This window comes from Macaca fascicularis, chromosome 10 (genome assembly GCF_037993035.2).
Source record: "Macaca fascicularis isolate 582-1 chromosome 10, T2T-MFA8v1.1".
Classification (NCBI taxonomy): Eukaryota; Metazoa; Chordata; class Mammalia; order Primates; family Cercopithecidae; genus Macaca; species Macaca fascicularis.
In genome coordinates, this window is record NC_088384.1 from 34,514,494 (window position 1) to 34,536,995 (window position 22,502).

Consider the following 22,502-nt stretch of genomic DNA (forward strand, 5'->3'; position numbering starts at 1 on the left):
CCTGACCTTGTGATCCACCCACCTCGGCCTCCCAAAGTGTTGGGATTACAGGCGTAAGCCACGGTGCCTGGCCCTACAACACCACTTTAATTGTTAAGCCAAAAAATGCAAAATCACAATTCATTATCAAAATTAGGGAGGGTAGGAAATCCTTTTGCAATAATTAAAAAACAAAACGGAACAAAACAAAAACAACCTTTAGTAGAAATATTTGGGCCTATTTATTGAGAGTAGGTTTCCACCTTTCCAGATGTTTCTGCCAGAAACAGGGAAATGGAGCTGAATCTTCAGAAACACATTAACTCAAGAGGAGGTTGGGAAAGATGTATCAATAAGTGAGGCCAGTCCTCTCTTTCCGTAGACAATGTATCCTTTTTAAAAAGTATGAAGATGGAATATGATAAAAACAAAAACAATTGGTGTTATTAATATTTTAGTGGTGGTGGGAGATGTCCATTCCCCCCACTTCAAATTACATAGATCCCTAACTGTATCTCCCTTTTGGACATGTTTTTAAACGATACACTTCTAGCATTTTATCCATGCTTTGTAATTTTCTTTCTTTTCTTACCCCCACCCTGCCCACAACAGTCAGTCGACCGCTGCTTCAGTCCACAAAGCACACAACCGAGGCTAAAATCCCACCACTGTGGGCGTAACGATTTCTTTGTGCCAATCACATTAGATTTATGAGAGTTATGCTCCTCACCAGTCTCTCATGCTTATTACTAGTTAATTCTATTTTGCTACTAACTTTTCTAAATGCAGCGAGAGTTACTTATCTTTGCAAGTACTAAGGTACAAAAAAAGGTACTGAAGCCTGAAAGCAGCACCTCTGTCATCTGACAGTCCAATTTCACGCAAGTTAGTTTTAATGATAACAATACATAATAACAGCTAATATCAAGTGCTGGGGGAAGCATAGTAAGCACTTTGTATGTACATGTATGTATGTAGGCATGTGTATACACACGTACACTCATTAAATGCTCATAACAACCCTTTGAGATAGGTGTTACTATTATCCTCAATTTGCAGGTGAAAAACCTAAGGCACAGGGAGGAGATCTGACCAAGGGTGCACCGACAGCAGAGCTCAGAGACAAACCCAGGCAGTCATCTTTCAAGGTCTGGGCCCTAACCACTGCACAGTGTCGCCTCTCGCCATTCTTGCAAGCATGGGCTGTATTAAATCAAGGCCGAAGTCCAGGCCTGCCTCTATGACACTGATCACAGCACAGCAGTTCTTGTTCTTGGGCTTTTTGAGATTTCAGGCTCTTAGAGAATGTGAATAAAATAATGGCCCCTCCTCCCAGAATGTTTGGCAAGCAATTTTAGGGCATTCATGGACCCTCTCAGGACCTTTATAAGCCTTGGTTTAAACACTTTACTAATTACCATCTAATATTCCTTTTTTTTTTTTTTTGAGACAGAGTTTCACTCTGTCCCCCAGGCTGGAGTGCAGTGGCGCAATCTTGGCTCGCTGCAAGCTCCACCTCGTGAGTTCACGCCATTCTCCTGCCTCAGCCTCCTGAGTAGCTGGGACTACAGGTGCCCACCACCACGCCCGCCTAATATTTTGTATTTTTAGTAGAGACGGGATTTCAACGTGTTAGCCAGGATGGTCTCAAATCTCCTGACCTCGTGATCCACCTGCCTTGGCCTCCCAAAGTGCTGGGATTATAGGCGTGAGCCACTGTGCCTGGCCCATCTAATTCTCCTTCTTTCCCCTCCCTGAATCCACATACTTACACCTACTGCATAATCTAGTCCTCTTTCATTTGGTTCATGTACTACAGTTTTCTACTATTGGGTAACCTGACTTAATGAGCAGTGGCCAATGATCACCAACCACTAAAAGCCTCCAGGAGACAGATCAAGATGAGTAATCTCGGGGTATGGAGGTGAGACAGAGTAGGAAATAGGACTGGGCCCCACCCCACTCATGTGTTTTTCCATCCGTTCTCAGTGACCACACCTTATAGCACCACCCCAGCTGGCGCCATACCTGCTGACCAGACCTTGCAGGTATGGTATGAAGAAACCATAGGCAGCACCCCGCCATCAATCTCACTCAAGGGAGTTAGCTCTACCACTCACATGAGCTCAAGGACAATGACCAATCCTAATCTCCAGCCTCATTATAATACTAAAACCACCACCCAGGAAGGGGCTTTTCTGCCACTTCCCAATCAGGTTCGCATGATTCCTTACCGTGTCTGCACTCCACCCCACATATGTAGTGATGCTCACCTACCTCGTGAATCATGCATGTCACCCCCCGTAAGACACTGCAATGCACTCCCCTCGGAGAGCCAGCTGGAGAACCCTTCCTCCTGTGCTGTCTCCCTTATGTCCGACCTTTCTAGGCATAAGTCTTTTTTTTTTTTTTTTTGAGAGAGAGTTATGCTCTTGTTGCCCAGGTTGGAGTGCAATGGTACAATCTCGGCTCATTGCAACCTCCGCCCCCCGGGTTCAAGCGATTCTCCTGCCTCACCCTCCCAAGTAGCTGGGATTAGAGGCGCCTGCCACCATGCCCAGCTCATTTTTTGTATTTTTAGTAGAGATGGGGTTTCATCATGTTGGCTACTAGTCTCGAACTCCTGACCTCGTGATCCGCCCACCTCGGCCTCCCACCGTGCTGGGATTACAGGCGTGAGCCACCGTGCCCGGACCATAAGTCTTAAGCCTTGTCTGGGAAACTTGCTTGGCCTTGTGTCAATTTCTATTACACAGGAGCCTAAGAACCTGTGGTTGGTAATAGGGGGAAAAAACGAACGAAGAAAGGATTTATATCCAGAGACTAGAACATAAAAGAAACCAAAACGTTTCTCCTAAATTAAAAGTGAGCAAATTTAGGGGTAAAACAGCATAGTTCCCTTTACAGCTTTAAAAGCTTATATAAAAAGCTCAAGTTCTCCCTACATTGCAAAAATATTCTTTCTTGAATAATTCTTTTTCTCTACTTTCAGATGATTTCAGTACTACAAAGCAAAAATTTCCATTTAAACAAAAACTTTCGGATAAAAGCCAAACTGGCCAGGTGCAGTGGCTCATATCTGTAAACCCAGCACTTCAGGAGGCCAAGGCGGGTGGATCACCTGAGGTCAGGAATTCAAGACTAGCCTGGCCAACATGGTGAAATCCCGTCTCTACTAAAAAAACAAAAATTTACTGGGTAGTGGCAGGCGCCTGTAATCACAGCTACTCGAGAGGCTGAAGCAGGAGAATCACTTGAACCCTGGAGGCAGAAGTTGCAGTAAGCCCAGATCGCGCCACTGCACTCCAGCCTGGGTGACAAGAGCAAAACTCCGTCTCAAAAAAAAAAAGGGGCCAAACCAATTGACATATACAGCAGAATCCATATTCCCGGAAACGGGCCAGATTCACAATCGCATCAATAATCCCAGCTTGGTTTTTAGCCAGAGGCATTCAGGGAAGTCAAGATAATTCAGAGCCATCCTAGGAATCTCACTCATTTCTGGAACTTAAATTCAGGTTTACCTGAACACCCAGAGGATGTTGAATTGTATACTTAGTGACTAACCTTTTTGTTAGAGGAGATTGATTTTTCATTTCCCTGAAGACTTGGGATAAGTAACTTGTGGGGACAATGAAGTCCCTACCTCGGTGTGGGGGAAGGGCTCTGCAATCAACTATACTCCTCCACCGTGCAAGAATTTCAGCAAAACAAACAAACAAACAAAAGCAGCATGAACTGGGCCACCAAGTTGCAGGTCTACCTACTATTCATTTATATTGAGACTTTTTTATTTTCTAGCAAAAGAGTGTTGCTGCTAAAAAGACTTTTTTTTTTTTTTTTTTTTTTGAGACGGAGTCTTGGTTTGTCACCCAGGCTATAGGGCAGTGACACGATCTCGGCTCACTGCAACTTCTGCCTCCCAGGTTCAAGTGATTCTCCTGCCTCAGCCTCCCGAGTAGCTGGGACTACAGGCACGCACCACCACACCCAGCTAATTTTTGTATTTTTAGTAGAGACGGCGTTTCACCATGTTGGCCAGGATGGTCTTGATCTCCTGACCTCGTGATCCGCCCGCCCTGGCCTCCCAGAGTGCTGGGATTACAGGCATGAGCCACCGCACCCAGCTGTGTGGGGTTTTTCTTTTTTTTGGTAGAGACAAAGTTTTGCCTTCTTGGCCAGGCTGGTCTCAAATTCCTGGGCTCAAGCAATCCTCCCACCTTGGCCTCCCTCATGCTGGGATTATAGGCATGAGCCACCAGGCTCTGCCTATGTTTTCATTTTTTGCAACCAAATTAAAGAATCCCAAATTCACAGATGGGCTTTGAATTAATTAATTCTATTAAAGTCAAGAAACTTGATTATTCTACCATTTACGGGTATTTAAAATACTTTTAAAAAACAAACAAAAGGTTAAACATTTTTACATATCACAGATTCTCATTCATTTTCTACTTTTAAAGCTGACAGAAATAACTTTCCTTTAAGTGACATAAAACACTTTCCTTATGAGCTGAGACTGAACAAAATAAAACTCAAATCCTTATTTTTTTTACTTTTTGAGAATGGGGTCTCTCTCTTGCCCAGGCAGGTCTCCATCTCCTGGGCTCAAGTCATCCTCCTGCCTCTGCCTCCCTAAGTGCTGGATCCTTAAAAATTGAAATGTAACACAAAGGATCTCCTCAATGTCACCAATAACATTTAGTTTGCTTAATGACATTTCACTTATTTCTGCCTAAGTAAATATCTTTGATAAACTACATTCATAAAAACTTGAAAATGTCACATAAAACAATCTATTATGCAAAATTTGAGGCCAATTTATCCTAGAAAGCTCCTATGCCCATTTATCCTAATCTTTATAAATTCTCATAAAGCATCAAAGTCTGCCTTTACAGATAAGCTTCTACTAAATCTCCATTACTGTTTACAATTATAACAGGTTTTCTCTTCAGAAGTAACTGTAGTGTTGGATGGCTCTGCAACAGCACTGATTAATATAACTGCACAAGGTACAGTGATCTCCAGAATATATCATGACATTATTAAAGCAAATCAAACACAAGCTGGGAAATTAATTTACGGCCCATGTTATTTCTTGCAATCAAATTGTCTCTTTCCCTTCCAGCTTCCTGGAAAGCAGCCATAAAGTGGATGATAAGCTTTGGAGTCAGGCCTTCTAATTCATCACTTGCACAAGGAAAATAATCTTCTTGACCCTCTCCTCTTTATGATTATTTTTTAAAATTGAGACAGAGTCTCGCTCTGTAGCCCAGGCTGGAGTGCAGTGGTGCAATCTCAGCTCACTGCAACCTCTGCCTCCTGGGTTCAAGCAATTCTCCCACTTCAGCCTCCTGAGTAGCTGGGATTACAGGCGTGTGCCACCACGCCCACCTAATTTTTTTATTTTTAGTAGAGACAGAGTTCCGCCATGTTGGCCAGGCTGGTCTCGAACACCTGACCTCAAGTGATGCGCCTGCCTCGCCCTCCCGAAGTGCTGGGATTATAGGCGTGAGCCACCGCGCCCACCTGAACCTCTCCTCTTATATTAAATGGGAAAATAATACCCACCACAAAGGGTTGTTATGAAGAGTAATGAGATAAACGCTGAATAGACAGGCGCTCCCACTCACCAATTCTTTTCATGCTCTAAAATTGTATTATTATCTTTCCTGACCCCTTATCTCTGTGAACAGAAATCAGCTCACCACAGATTTCTAATCAATGATGCTTATACAGAACCTGCTTTCTACACTGTGAAAGGTAGGAACAGCACGACAACCTCTGTCAGTTTAGATAATGCCATGGATCATAAAATAGGGCTGTTTTAACACAAACTAGGAGAAATCTTGACCGGCAGTTATTCTTGCTCTTCAACTGCTGCTAGAGAGAATGGCTTAACCTGTGTTGCTTAAATCTGTTGGGCATTGCACAACAAAATGATTGGGGAAGTTTTACTAAAAAGCTGTATTCCTGAATACCAGATGTTCTGTGACCTGTTTCCAGGGATGGTTTGTCTCTAATGGACTTGCCTCCAATTTTTTTCCAGGCTAAGGTAATCTCTGTCATACTCAACAAAGTAGGAATTTTGATCAATCACTGTCATGAGCTACCGTGAATGAGCGTGCTTTTAAGAGAAATCAACCCTTCTTGTAGCTACTGACACTCCTTCAAACATACTTCAATGACAGAAACAGAAATAACAAACAGGCTGGAAAAAGTCAGCCCTCTATTCCACAAAAACATTTCTTTTTTTTTTTTTTTTTTTTTTTTTTTTTGGAGACGGAGTCTCACTCTGTCACCCAGGCTGGAGTGCAGTGGCCGGATCTCAGCTCACTGCAAGCTCCGCCTCCCGGGTTCACGCCATTCTCCGGCCTCAGCCTCCCAAGTAGCTGGGACTACAGGCGCCCGCCACCTCGCCCGGCTAGTTTTTTTTGTATTTCTTAATAGAGACGGGGTTTCACCGTGTTAGCCAGGATGGTCTCGATCTCCTGACCTCGTGATCCGCCCGTCTCGGCCTCCCAAAGTGCTGGGATTACAGGCTTGAGCCACCGCGCCCGGCCCACAAAAACATTTCTAACTTAACATTTATTATTCTACTCTTGACCTGGCCTTAATCAGAAACTCAGAACATCTAAACATTTTAGACTCCTTGCAGAGAATACAATCTACTGGATCCATTTTTCTACAAGGTTTCCTGACATGATAAGAAGTCTCCATTCCTCTGCATTGTAGTTTATCCTCATATTAAGCTGGACCATCAGAAAAGTGTGTATGGGCCAGGCTCGGTGGCTCACACCTGTAATCCCAGCACTGTGGGAGGCTGAGGAGGGCGGATTACCTATGGTCGGGAGTTCTCCAGCCTGACCAACATGGAGAAACCCTGTCTCCACTAAAAACACAAAATTAGGCTGGCGCAGTGGCTCAAGCCTGTAATCCCAACACTTTGGGAGGCCAAGACGGGAGGATTACAAGGTTAGGAGATCAAGACCATCCTGGCTAACATGGTGAATCCCCGTCTCTACTAAAAAAATACAAAAAACTAGCTGGGCGTGGTGGTGGGCGCCTGTAGTCCCAGCTACTCGGGAGGCTGAGGCAGGAGAATGGCGTAAACCCGGGAGGTGGAGCTTGCAGTGAGCTGAGATCGGGCCACTGCACTCCAGCCTGGGCGACAGAGCGAGACTCCGTCTCAAAAAAAAAAACAAAACACAAAATTAGCAGGACGTGGTGGCACATGCCTATAATCCCAGCTACTTGGGAGGCTGAGGCAGGAGAATGGCTTGAACCCAGAAAGTGGAGGTTGCAGTAAGCCGAGATTGGGCCATTACACTCTGGCCTGGGTAACAAAAGCAAAAATCCTTCTCACAAAAAAAAGAAAAGCCAGGCGTGGTGGCTCATGCCTGTAATCCCAGCACTTTTGGAGGCCAAGGTGGGAGGATCACATGGTTGGCAGATCACAAGGTCAGGAAATTCAGGCCATCCTGGCCAACATGGTGAAATCGTGTCCCTACATTAAAAATGCAAAAATTAGCTGGTCGTGGCGGCGCATGCCTATAATCCCAACTACTCGGGAGGCTGAGGCAGGAGAAGCGCTTGAACGTGGGAGGCCGAGGATGCTGTGAACTGAGACATGCCACTGCACTTCAGCCTGGGTGACAGAAACTGTCTCAAAAAAAAAAACAAAAAATGAACAACAAAAAATTATGTACGTATAATCTAGGTCCATAGAGAATGTTAACTATTTAACTGAATTGTACTTCAGTGTCACTTCCTTATTTTTATCCAGAATCACAGTAAGAGACAATGTTTTGAAATCTAATACCACGTTTCATGTTGATTTTTTTTTTTTTTTTTTTGAGACGGAGTCTCGCTCTGTTGCCCAGGCTGGAGTGCAGTGGCGCAATCTCGGCTCACTGCAAGCTCTGCCTCCCGGGTTCACGCCATTCTCCTGCCTCAGCCTCCCAAGTAGCTGGGAATACAGGCACCCACCACCACGCCCAGCTAGTTTTTTGTATTTTTTAGTAGAGACGGAGTTTCATCACGTTAGCCAGGATGGTCTCGATCTCCTGACCTCATGATCCACCCATCTCAGCCTTCCAAAGTGCTGGGATTACAGCCATGAGACACCACGTACAGCCGATATTGACAACATTTTCTACTGCATTTCTGTGTCCTATGTTATAAAGCTCTAAGTGGGAAAAAAGAAATCTTTTAAAGAACTGTTTTCCAACCAAAAGAAACTAGTATTGCTTCTAAATTATAAGGGGGAAAAAGACTCCTGGAACTAACTATGCCCTCTATTTTATAGTGTGTGTGTGTGTGTGTGTGTGTGTATGTATGTACACATATATATGTATCTGTATATATGTGTATGTGTATATATGTGTGTATGTATATGTATGTATATACGTATTTGGCTTTGCCATGAACCAAATTCACAGCTCAGCTCTAGTATAATTGTAGAGGATCTCAAAGACTACTTACTTATCTATGATCTGTTATTCCTACTATAGACGTACAATTTTCCTACTCCTGATTTATTTACTATTTAGATTTTTCCATTATGCATCATTATAAGCCACATTAAATCATATGTGATAAGGAATTTTCTTTAAAAGTATTACAATTTTCATCCAGTATGAACTCACTGCCAATTTCTCACTATCTAACAAAACAAGCCAGATGTGGTACCATGTTACAGTCCCAGCTACTTGGAAGGCCTAGGCAGGAAGACCCCTTGAGCTCAGGAGTTTGAGGCCATAGTGTGCTATAATCATGCCTGTGAGTAGCCACTGTACTCCAGCCTGGGCAACATAGCAGGAACCCATTACTTCTTTTTTGAGATGGAGTCTCACACCGTTGCCCAGGCTGGAGTGCAGTGGTACGATCTCAGCTCACTGCAACCTCCGCTTTCCAGGTTCAAGCGATTCTCCCACCTCAGCCTCCCTAGTAGCTGGGATTACAGGCGCCTGGCACCATGCCTGGCTAATTTTCTATATTTTTACTAGAGACAGGGTTTCACTATGTTGGCCAGGCTGGCCTTGAACTCCTGACCTCGTGATTCGCCGACCTCGGTCTCCCAAAATGTGTAAGCCACTGTCCCCGGCCGGCAAGAACCTATTGCTAAAAAACAAAATAAAACAAACAAAAACCTCAAACATATTATTCTACATTTTTGCTTAACATAAACTGTCCTTCTGTTTCCTGATAAATTCAAATTCTGTCTACCCTTGAAAAACCAGTTTAACTCTCTAATTCAAAATGTCTTCAATGACTATGTTCACAGGTCTATCACTGACCTGAAACATTTATACATTTAGTCTGTGCCACAAAGCTGAACATTTACACATACATTATCCTATGCTGTTTGATGATTTTATACTTTATTATCATTATTCTAATCAGATTACAAACACTTTGGGATATACTTCCTTTGTCCTAGACTTGTGTGAAACATGGACTAAAATAATACTCAAATACTTGATAGCTACCACTATCTACTATGATAAAGAGTTACAATGTATAGATGTATATGTACAGACAACAAGCTCATTGTGTTCTCTATGTATACATGGTAACCTTGCTAGGGAGAAGAGACACTTAAAAAAACACAATAAAATAAGAATTATAAATAAATTCAGAGAAATAAAAAAATACAAAGTTCCCATTCCAGCAGGTGTAGCTTAAAAATACAAATAAATAAAAAATACAAAGTTATCAGTATATTTTGAGGCTAGCTCAAATGACAAAAGGTAAAAGAAATAAGGCTGGGCGCGGTAGCTCACACCTGTAATCCCAGCACTTTGGGAGGCCAAGGCAGGAGGATCACGAGGTCAGGAGATCAAGACCATCCTGGCTAACACAGTGAAGCCCTGTCTCTACTAAAAACAGAAAAAATAAAAATAAAAAATAGCCAGGTGTGGTAGTGGTGCCTGTAGTTCTGGCTACTCGGGAGGCTGAGGCAGGAGAATGGCATGAACCCGGGAGGCGGAGCTTGCAGTGAGCCCAGATTGCACCACTGCACTCCAGCCTCGGCAACAGAGTAAGACTCTGTCTCAAAAAAGAAATAAAATGAGAAGTCATATTACATCGGGCAAATATGAGAACAGACCAACTGCACAGATAGGAAGATAAATAGAGCATTTATTTATGGCGATGAATCATTATGGAGAATACTGAGAACCAGGAATGGAAAGAATAAGACCTTCACTATTACTTGCATACTTATGAGAGTTTAATCAGTGACTGAATCATAGAAACTTTAAATTTAGGTTTATAGTCTGTAAAGGCTGTCAAGTCTATCCTCATTACATGAAGAATATGAGACTTCAGCGAATTTAATGACTAGCCCAAGTTCTAATAAATCACAGAGAAATAACATTAGAAACTACATATTCTGGTAAATAAAATTATTACTGACTCCCAGGACACATGACTATAATTTTTGATGCACAGTGACAAGGAATACATGAATGCTTTATCCGCCATCTGTCCTCTGCCCCTTTTTGGAAAATCTACATACCCAAAACATACATACACCCACACATCCGATCACACCACCATCAATACCACTACAATCCCACAAAGCAAATGACAAAAATGTCATGGTTACCATACGCCTCACTCACCCCACCAGATTAAAGAAAAGCAGCTGATTAAAGGAGAGCTTATTCTCATGAGACTAATGTGATGCTGATTACACACGACAAGTTGTCATACTTCATAATAAACCATGTGGAAAACCTAAACCAGAAAATGTCTGCTGCTGTTAGGACACAAAGGCTATTTATTTAGCTGACCAGTGACACAGATAGATTCAGTGATTTGCATTTAATTAATCCTCTCCACCTAGGTTTTCTAAAGCACAGAGCTACACAGTAGGGCCAATGCTGCATAAACCCTGGACTGTAAACCGAGAGACAAATATTTCAAAGATAAACAGACTTTAGCACACTAAATCCCACCCACTTCAGTTTCAAACGAAGCCAAGTGAGTCAGTAATCATTATATTCCAGCCCTGAAATTCATTCAGAGCTATCAAAGTGAATAGAAGATTAACAAGTTTAGCCAAGTTGAAAGGACTAGAGCTCCCAGAGCAAAATACTTTCTGAATCTATGGTTCCCCAAACTGGAGACACATTTAAATTACCTATAAAACACATTAAATTATAGATTTCAGGTCCTAGCATGCAGTATCTGGTCCTGTAGGTCTAGGGTAGAGCTCCATGATCTTTGTTTTAGCAAGTATTCAGGCAATTAGCCTTGCAAATAACACTCTAGACAGTGCAAATAATTACAATCAAATCAAAAAGGTCCATTGAACATATTGACAGAATGGTTCAATTGTTCATTAAATAGCAAAAATAAATACTTCAAAATATACCTTACTGGACCAGCAATTAAGAAACCAGATGTTGGCTGGACACAGTGGCTCATGCCTATAATCCCAGCATTTTGCGGGGCCAAGGCAAGCGGATCACCTGACGTCAGGAGTTTGACAGCAGCCTGGCCAACATGGTGAAATCACATCTTTACTAAAAATACAAAAATTGGCTGTGCATGGTGGCACGCTCCTATAATCCTAGCTACTAAGGAGACTGAGGCATGAGAATTGCTTGAACCCAGAAAGCGGAGGCTGCAGTGAACAGAGATTGCACCACTGCACTCCAGCCTGGGCAAGAGTGTGAGACTCTGTCTCAAAAAAAAAAAAAAACCAAAAAAAGAAAAGAAACCAGATGTTTGGCCCTCCCACTTTGGGAGGCTAAGGCACAAAGATCACCTGAGCTCAGAAGTTTTGAGACCAGCCTGAGGAACACGGTTGAACAAACGTCTCTACAAAAAAATAAATAAAAGAACAAGATTTTTTTTTTTTTTTTTTTTTTTTTTTTTAAGACATAGCCTCACTCTGTTGCCCAGAATGGAATGCATGGTGGGAACTCAGCTCACTCCAACCTCTGCCTCCCAGGTTCAAGCGATTCCCCTGCCTTGGCCTCCCGAGTAGCTGGGACTACAGGCGCGTGCCACCACTCCTGGCTAATTTTTTTGTATTTTTAATAGAGATGGGGTTTCACCATGTTAGCCGGGATGGTCTTGATCTCTTGACCTCATGATCTGCCTGCCTCGGTCTCCCAGAGTGCTGGGATTATGGGTGGGAGCCACCATGCCCAGCCCTTTTTTTGTTTTGTTTTAAATAACCAAATTCCAGAAAGCCAATCATGATTGCAGTTTTCATGTTCTAGTGTTACCATACCCACTAAGCATCCTGCAGATTGGGAGATAGACTGACGGAGGACAGATCTGAGGGAAAAGAATGCAGAATTCCACCATGCACCACCCAAGGTCTGGCTTCATAGTGGCTGAGATCAATCATCTCCTGTTCCTGACAGAAAAGCTAAGATAAGAATGAAACAGTACACATCTCTGGAAATATTATGGCTCAATTTCAAATTGGGTTATACAAATCTGCCTTGAAAAGCTGACTTGAGCCAGGCGCAGTGGCTCACGCCTATAATCCCAACACTTTGGGAGGTCGGAAATTCGAGACCAGCCTGACCAACATGGAGAAACCCCATCTCTACTAAAAACACAAAATTAGCCAGGCATGATGGCGCGTGCCTATAATCCCAGTTACTTGGGAGGCTGAGGCAGAAGAAACACTCGAACCTGGGAAGCAGAGGTTGCAGTGAGCCAAGATCGCACCACTGCACTCCAACCTGGGCAACAAGAGCGAAACTCTGTCTTAAAAAAAAGAAAAAAAAAAGCTGATATGAGATGGCAGGACACCCCAAATTGATTTACACATTCCATGTAATTCCCATCAAAATTCCAACTATGTTTTTTCCAGAAACAGACAAGCCAATCCTAAAATTAATATGGAATTGTGAGAGACACAGAATAGTCAAAGAAATCTTGGAAAACGAAGAACAAAGTTGAAGGGCTCACACTTCATAATTTCAAAGTTTACTACAAAGCTACAGCAATAAAGATGGTATGGTGTAACAACAGGTATACAGACCAATGATATTGAATTGAGAAGGGAAAAATAAATCCATACATCTACAGTCCACTGATTTTTGAGAAAGGTACCAAGGTCAATCAAAGGGAGAAAGAAGAACTTTTCTTTTTTTTTTTTTGAGACGGAGTCTCGCTCTGTCGCCCAGGCTGGACTGCAGTGGCCAGATCTCAGCTCACTGCAAGCTCCGCCTCCCGAGTTCGCGCCATTCTCCTGCCTCAGCCTCCCGAGTAGCTGGGACTACAGGCGCCCGCCACCTCGCCCGGCTAGTTTTTTGTATTTTTTTTTAGTAGAGACGGGGTTTCACCGTGTTAGCCAGGATGGTCTCGATCTCCTGACCTCGTGATCCGCCCGTCTCAGCCTCCCAAAGTGCTGGGATTACAGGCTTGAGCCACCGTGCCCGGCTGAAACAATAACTTTTCAACGAATGGTGCTGAGACAACTAGAGATCCCCATGTGTATTCATCCATTTTCTTTAATATATGAAAGAATACCTGCAACTGGATAGTTTATAAAGAAAAGGAATTCATTTCTCACAGTTCTGGAGGCTGAAAAGTCCAAGGTTGAGGGGCTGCCTTTGACCCCAGAGACCCGAGGCAGCACAGAGTATTACAAGGCCAGGGGGCTGAGCATGCTAATGTGTGAGCTCCCGATCTCTCTTCCTCTTCTAATAAAGTCCCCGGTTCCACTCACATAACTCAGTAATCCATTAACCCACGAATGGATCAATCTATCTGTAACCGCTACTATGCTTTGTTTAACCCCTCCAAACCTCATGTTGAGAGCTGGTCCCAAATGTTGGAGGTGGGGATTAATGGGAGATGTTTGGGTCACTGGAGTGGATCCCTCATGGATGACCTGGTACCGTCCTCAAGGTTCTCAGTGAGTTCCTGCTCATTTAGTTTCTGCCGGAACTAGTTGTTAAAAAGAGCATAGCACCTCCCTTCCTTTTCTCACTCGCCTCTTGTCATTTGATCTCTGCACACATGAGCTTCCCCTTTTCACCATGAGTGGAAGCAGTTTGAGGCCCTCACCAGATGCAGACACCAGCGCCATGCTTCTTATACAGCCTGAAGAACCAAGAGTCAGGGCACCGTGGCTCAAGCCTGTAATCCCAGCACTTTGGGAGGCCGAGGTGGGCGGATCACGAGGTTAGGAGATCCAGACCAGCCTGGCTAACACGGTGAAACCCCACCTCTACTAAAAATACTAAAACAATTAGCCAGGCGTGGTGGCGGGCGCCTGTAGTCCGAGCTACTCAGAAGGCTGAGGCAGGACAATGGCGTGAACCCAGGAGGCGGAGCTTGCAGTAAGCCAAGAACACGCCACTGCACTCCAGCCTGGGCGACAGAGCGAGACTCCATCTCACCAAAAAAATAAAAAAATAAAATAAAATAAAAAGAAAGAAACAGGAGCCAAATAAACTTCTTTTCTTTATAAATTACCCAGCCTCAGGTATTCCTTTACAGCAATATAAATGAACTAAGACAAGGACAACGTGCTTAAGATGCAATCACCTCTAAAAGGCCCCATCTCCTAATACTGCCACATTGGGAGCTAAGTTACAACATGAATTTGAGGAGACTGAAACCACAGTACTATGCAGAAGAATTTATCTGAATCCCTACTTCAAACCATATGTAAAAATTAACTCAAAACAGATCAGGCCAGGCACAGTGGCTCACGCCTGTAATCCCAGCACCTTGGGAGATCGAGGCGGGCAGCATGAGGTCAGGAGTTCGAGACCAGCCTGGCCAACATGGTGAAACCCCGTCCCTACTAAAAATACAAAAATTAGCCTGGCATCGTGGTGCACGCCTGTGGTGCATGCCTGTAATCCCAGCTACTCAGGAGGCTGAGGCAGGAGAATCGCTTGAACCCAGGAAGGTGGAGGTTGCAGTGAGCTGAGATAGCGCCACTGCACTCCAGCCTGGGCGACAGAACAAGACTCTATCTCAGGAAAAAAAACAAAAACAACAACAAAAAAAAACAGATCAAAGACCTAAATTTAAGAGCTAAAACTATAAAATTCTCAGAAGGAAACACAGGTGAAAATGTACATGACCTTGTATTAGGCAATGGTTTCTTAGATAAGATACTCAAAGTATAATAAAGAAAACATAGACAGGCATGGTGCAGTGGCTCACGCCTGTAATCCCAGCACTCTGGGAGGCTGAGTTGGGCGGATCATCTGAGGTCAGGAGTTCAAGACCAGCCTGGCCAACATGGTGAGACCCCATCTCTACTAAAAATACAAAAAATTAGCCAGGCGTGGTGGTGTGCCCCTGTAATCCCAGCTACTCAGGAGGCTGAGGTGGGAGAATTGCTTGAACCTGGGTGACAGAGGTGGCAATGAGCCAAGATAGCGCCACTGCACTCCAGCTTGGGCAACACAGAGAGACTCCGTCTCAAAAAAAAAAAAAAAAAGAATTGGTAACTACAAGCACTTCCTCATGCTCTCAAGAAAAAAGAAAACACAGACAAACTGGAATCCACCAAAATTAAAAATGTTTGTATGTCAAAGGATACCGCCAAGAAAGTAAAAAGACAAACTACAGCATGAATGAAAATATCTTGAAATCATGTATCTGGTAAGAATCTGGTAATCAAAACATATGAAGAATTCTTACAACTGCCCACTGTGGCTCACGCCTGTAATCCCAACACTTTGTGAGGCCAAGGAGGGCAGATCAATAGAGGTCAGGAGTTCCAGAATAACTCAGCCAACATGGTAAAACTCCGTCTCTACTAAAAATACAAAAATTAGCCAGGTATGGTGGCAGACACTTATAATCCCAGCTACTCAGGAGGCGGAGGCAGGAGAATCGCTTGAACCTGGGAGGCTGAGGTTGCAGTGAGCTGAGACCACACCACTATACTCTAGCCTGGGCAACAGAGCTAGACTCTGTCTCAACAAAAACAACAACAAAGACTTCTTACAACTCAATTTTAAAAAACTCAAGAAGGCCGGGCGCAGTGGCTCACGCCTGTAATCCCAGCACTTTGAGAGGCTGAGGCGGGCGGATCACCTGAGGTCAGGAGTTTGAGACTAGCCTGACAAACATGGTGAAATCCCATCTCTACTAAAAATACAAAAATTAGCCGGGCATGGTGGTGGGCACCTGTAATCCCAACTACTCAGCAGGCTGAGGCAGGAGAATCACTTGAACCCAGGCGGTGGAGGTTGCAGTGAGCCGAGACTGCGCCATTGCACTCCAACCTGTGGGGGGGAAGAAAAAATACTAACTAAAACTTGAGCTACCATACCATCCAGCAATCTCACTGCTAGGTATATACCCAAAAAAAGGAATCAGTACATCAAAGCGCTATCTGCACTCCTATGTTTGCTGCAGCACTGTTTACAACAGTCAAGGTTTGGAAGCAACCTAAGTGTCCATAAACAGATGAATGGATAAAGAAAATGTGGTACATATAGACAATGGAGTACTATTCAGGCATAAAAAAGAATGAGATCACCTGTAATCCCAGCATTTTGGGAGGCTGAGGCAGGAGGATCACAAGGTCAGGAGTTCAAGAACAGCCTGGCCAACATGGTGAAACCCCGTCTCTACTAAAAATACAAAAATTAGTTGGGCATGTTGGCACATGCCTGTAACCCCAGCTACTAAGGAGGCTGAACTAGGAGAATTGCTTGAACCGGGACCCAGGAGGCAGAGGTTGCAGTAAGCTGAGATCATGCCACTGCACTCCAGCCTGGGGAACAGAGCAAGACCCTGTCTCAAAAAAAAAAAAAAAAAAAGAACGAGGTACTGTCATTCCAACAACATGACAACATGGATAGAACTGGAGGTCATTGTGTTAAGTTAAATAAGCCAGGCACAGAAAGACAAACATTACATGTTCTCGCTTATTTCTGAAATGTAAAGAAACAACTGAACTCATGGACACAGAGAATATAAGGATGGTTACCCGAACTAAGAAGGGTAATGGGGGTCTGGGGGACAACAGGAGGTGGGGATGGTTAATGGGTTTAAAAAAAAGAAATAAAGAATGACTAAGACCTACTATTCAACAGCCCCTTAATTGTACATTTGAAAATAACTTAAAGGGTAACTGAATTGTTCGTAACTCAAAAGATAAATGTTGAGGGACGGATACCCCATTCCCTATGACGTGCTTATTTCTCATTGCATGCCTGTATTAAAATATCTTATGTACCCCATAAATATATACACCTACTATGTACTCAAAAATTTTAAAAAATTAAAAGTAAAAATAAAATAAATTTTAAAATTAAAATTAAAAATAAAACCACAATGAGATACACTCAATGAGATTACAGCACATCCACTAGAATAGCTATGCTGGCAAAGATGGAGAAACTCTTACATATATTGTTGGCAGGAAGCAAAATGACATAATCACTTCATAAGACAGTTTAGCAATTCCTTTTAAAACAAAATAAACTCTTTTTACCACATGACCCAGCAGCTGTGCTCCCTGGTATTAACCCAAATGAGTTGAAAACTTACATACACACAAAAACCTACACGCGAACGTTTATTCATAATTGCCAAAACTTGGAAGGAACTGAGATGTTCTTCAAAGGTGACTCGATAAACTATGGCACATCCATACAACGTCATATTATTCAACAATAAAAAGAAATAAGCTACCACAATAAGGCACCACTTCACAACCTTTAGGATGGTTACTATTAAAAAAACAGAAAACAAATGTTGGTAAGAATATGGAGAAATGAGAACCTCTGTACACTGCTGATAGGAAGGTTATTTATGCTGTGACATAGATGAATCTTGAAAATATTGTGCAAATACGGTTTGGCTGTGTCCCCACCCAAATCTCACCTTGAATTGTAATAATCCCCACGTGTCAAGGGTGGGGCCAGGTGGAAACAAACAAATCATGGGGGTGATTTCCCCCATACTGTTCTCATGGTAGTGAATAAGTCTCATGAATCTGATGGTTTTATAAAAAGGGAGTTCCCCTGTACACGCTCTCAGGCCTGCCACCATGTAAGACGTACCTTTGCTTCTTTTTTGCCTTCTGCTATGATTGTGAGGCCTCCCCAGCCATGTGAAAGCGTGAGTCCATTAAATCTTTCCTTTATAAATTATCCAGTCTCGGGTATGTCATTATTAAAAGTGTGAGAACGGACTAATACAGAAAATTGGTACTGGGAGTGGGGTGCCACTATAAACATACCCGAAAATGTGAAGCAACTTTGGAAATGGGTAACAAACAGGCAGAAGTTGGAACAGTGTGGAAGGCTCAGAAGACAACGGGAAAATGTGGGAAAAGTCTGGAACTTCCTAGAGACTTGTTGAATGGTTTTGACCAAAATGCTGACAGTGATATGGACGATAAAGTCCAAGTTGAGGTGGTCTCAGATGGAGATAAGGAACTTATTGGGAACTGGAACAAAGGTGACTCTTGCTATATTTTAGCAGAGACTGGTGGCGTTTTGCCCCTGCCCTAGAGATCTGTGGAACTTTAAACTTGAGAGAGATGATTTAGGATATCTGGCAGAAGAAATTTCTGAGCAACAAAGCTTCAAGAGGAAGCAGAACATAAAAGTTTGAAAAATTTGCAGTCTGATGATGCAGTGGAAAAGAAAACCCCATTTTCTGGGGAGAAATTCAAGCCTGATGCAGAAATTTACATCAGTAACAAGGAGCCAAATGCTAATTGCCAAGACAATGGAGAAAATGTCTCCAAGGCACGGCAGAGACCTTCGAAGCAGCTCCTCCCATCACAGTCCTAGGAGGGAAAAATAGTTTCCTGGACCAGGGCCAGGGCCAGGGCCCCCCTCTTCCTGTGTGCAGCCTCTGGACTTGGTGCCCTGCATCCTAGCCACTCCTGCCGTGGCTAAAGGGGCCAAGGTACAGCTCGAAAAATGGTTTCAGAGGGTGAAAGTCCTAAGCCTTGGCAGTTTCCACATGGTGTTGAGCCTGCAGGTGCACACAAGTCAAGAACTGAGGTTTGGGAACCTCTGCCTAGATTTCAGAGGACATATGGAAATGCCTGGATGTTCAGGCAGAGGTGTCCTGCAGGGGCGGAGCCCTCATGGAGAACCTCTGCTAGGGCAGTGCAGAAGGGAAATGTGGGGTAGGAACCTACACACAGAGTCCCCACTGAGGCACTGCCTAGGGGAGCTGTGAGAAGGCGGCCACTGTTCTCCAGACCCCAGAATGGTAGACCCACTGACATCTTGCACTGTGCGCCTGAAAGAGCCACAGACACTCAATGCCAGTCCGGAGCCGGGGGGGTGACTATATGCTGCAAAGCCACATAGGTGGAGCTCCCCAAGGCCATGGAAACCCACCTCTTGCATCAGCACAACCTGGATGTGAGACATGGAGTCAAAGGAGGTCATTTTGGAGCTTTAAGATTTGACTACCGGCTGGGCACGGTGGCTCACGCCTGTAATCCCAGCACTTTGGAAGGCTGAGGTCGGTGGATCATGAGGTCAGGAGTTGAAGACCAGCCTGGCCAAGATGGTGAAACCCCATCTCTACTAAAAAAAAAAACACAAAAATTAGTTGGACATGCTGGTGGGCACCTGTAATCCCAGCTACTGGGGAGACTGAGGTGGAGAACTGCTTGAACCTGGGAGGTGGAGTCTGCAGTGAGATCGCGCCACTGCACACTAGCCTGGGTGACAGAGCAAGACTCTGCCTCAAAAAAAAAAATAAAAGTAAAAATAAAGAAAATATTTGACTGTCCCACTGGATTTCAGACTTGCATGGGGCCTGTATCCCCTTCGTTTTGGCCAGTTTCTCCCACTAGAATGGGTATTTACCCAGTGTGGTTACCTCCATTGTATCTAGGAACTAACTAACTTGCTTTTGATTCTACAGGCTCATAGGTGGAGGGACTCACCTTGTCTCAGAGATGAGACTTTGGACTGAGGACTTTTGAGTAAATGCTGAAATGAGTTAAGACTTTGGGGGACTGCTGGGAAGGCATGATTGGTTTCGATATGTGAGGACATGGGATTTGGGAGGGGTCAGGGTGGAATGATATGATTTGGCTATGTCCCCACCTAAATCTCATCTTGAATTGCAGCTTCCATAATTCCCATATGTTATGGGAAGGGCCTGGTGGGAAACAATTGAATCATGGGGGTGGGTCATTCTCGTGATAGTGAGTAAGTCTCGCATAAGATCTGATGGGTTTTTTTTTTTTTGAGACGGAGTCTCCCTCTGTAGCCCAGGCTGGAGTGTAGTGGCGCAATCTCAGCTCACTGCAACCTCCGCCCCTCCAGGTTTAAGCAATTCTCTGCCTCAGGTTCCGGAGTAGCTGGGATTACAGGCGCATGCCACCACGCCTGGCTAATTTTTTTGTATTTTTAGTAGAGACGGGGTTTCACCATCTTAGTCAGGCTGGTCTTGAACTCCTGACCTCGTGATCCACCCGCCTCAGCCTCCCAAAGTGCTGGGATTACAGGCGTGAACCACCGCGCCCAGCCGATCTGATGGTTTTATAAAAGGGGAGTTCCCCTGCACACGCTCTCATGCCCACCGCCATGTAAGAAGACATCACTTTGCTTCTCCTTTGCCTTCCATCATGACTGTGAGGCCTCCCCAGCCATGTGGAACTGTGGGTCCATTAAACCTCTTTCCTTTATAAATTACCCAGTATCACGTATGTCTTTATTAGCAGTGTGAATACAAACTAATACGTACGTTAAGTGAAATAAGCCAGTCACAAAGGACAAATATGGTATGAGGTACCTAGAATACTCAAATCCACTGAGAAAGACGTAGGAAAGTGGTTACCAAGGGCTGGGAAGAGAGGGAAATGGGGAGTTGCTTAATGGTTGAGGAATAACAAACCAGTATCACAACTACATGTACCTGATTGTCACATTACAAATGAACAGAAATCAACTTACTCTTCTTCTGACCTCCGAAAGAAATGTCTTATTATGAAAATGCATGCTAATTACCACAATATCAAGGAGCCACATATTAATATATGCTAAATTGAACACGATAAAGGTTATTACTTAGCAAGAAGGACTTTTACTAGTCAGAACGTGTAATTTTGAATAGGGTTGACTTTCAGCACAAAAATGCAGAGTGGAAGACTAAACTAGTACTGGAAAAATGTACAAGAGTTAACTATTTGCCGGGCGCAGTGGCTCAAGCCTGTAATCCCAGCACTTTGGGAGGCCGAGACGGGCGGATCACGAGGTCAGGAGATCGAGACCATCCTGGCTAACACGGTGAAACCCCGTCTCTACTAAAAAATACAAAAAACTAGCCGGGCGAGGTGGCGGGCGCCTGTAGTCCCAGCTACTCGGGAGGCTGAGGCAGGAGAATGGCGTAAACCCGGGAGGCGGAGCTTGCAGTGAGCCGAGATCGCGCCACTGCACTCCAGCCTGGGTGACAGAGCCAGACTCTGTCTCAAAAAAAAAAAAAAAAAAAAAGAGTTAACTATTTACATAAAAGTCTGTACCCAGTACGTGACTCAGTTAAAAAATAAAAGAGATGTAATGTGACAGAAATCCCGAGTCATCAATAACATCAGCTCCCTTAGTCACTTCTTCTAACATTTACTACTTCATGAACTTGAAACCAAACCCTATCTACATTATACCAATGAGTGCTCCAGCAGATCCTATTTATAACAGCATGGAATAGGAGAAGTAAGTTCTACATCTCCCTTTAGATAGCAAATAGGATAGTGTAACAGAAGACAGCAATAAGAAAAATATATTTCCCTCCAAGTTAGCCTACCAGCTGAGTGCGGTAGCTCATGCCTGTAATCCCAGCACTTTGGGAGGCTGAGGCGGGTGGATCACCTGAGGTCAGGAGTTCGAGACTAGCCTGACCAACATGGAGAAACCCTGTCTCTACTAAAAATACAAAATTAGCTGGGTGTGGCAGAACATGCCTGTAATCCCAGCTACTCAGGAGGCTGAGGCAGGAGAATCGCTTGAACTTGGGAGGCAGGGGGTGTGGTGAGCCAAGATCGCACCATTGCACTCCAGCCTGGGCAACAAGAGTGCAGCTCTGTCTCAAAAAAAAAAAAAAAAGGTTAGCCTACCAATGTCTGTATTTACATACAAATATACTGATATACTGTAGTTGGGTTTACTTTAAATGGTATTAAAAACAACATCCACGGCCGGGCGCGGTGGCTCAAGCCTGTAATCCCAGCACTTTGGGAGGCCGAGGCGGGCGGATCACAAGGTCAGGAGATCGAGACCACAGTGAAACCCCGTCTCTACTAAAAATACAAAAAATGAGCCGGGCGCGGTGGCGGGCGCCTGTAGTCCCAGCTACTCAGGAGGCTGAGGCAGGAGAATGGCGGGAACCCGGGAGGCGGAGCTTGCAGTGAGCCGAGATCGCGCCACTGCACTCCAGCCTGGGCAACAGCGTGAGACTCCGTCTCAAAAAAAAAAAAAAAAAAAAAAAAAAAAAAAACATCCACATTTAAAAAACAAAACAAAATAAAAACTACAAAGCAAGCAAACTCTCACAGATATACAATGTTGAGGTGGAAAAAAATTCTGTCTGCA

At 44.0% G+C, this 22,502-nt stretch overlaps 1 protein-coding gene across 25 annotated transcripts in view; it reads right to left on the bottom strand.

Annotated features, from left to right (window-relative positions):
• The window catches only part of BCL2L13 (BCL2 like 13), a 96,973-nt gene that overhangs the window by 47,339 nt on the left and 27,132 nt on the right, over positions 1-22,502 (bottom strand). For 5 of the 25 annotated variants that reach the window (XM_074004522.1, XM_074004520.1, XM_074004527.1 and 2 more), the window contains exon 3: positions 16,114-16,211. The exons of the other annotated variants lie outside the window; for them this stretch is intronic. The gene's annotated coding sequence lies outside the window, so the exon portion shown is untranslated. The remainder of the gene's footprint in view (positions 1-16,113; positions 16,212-22,502) is intronic. 25 annotated transcript variants of the gene reach the window in all.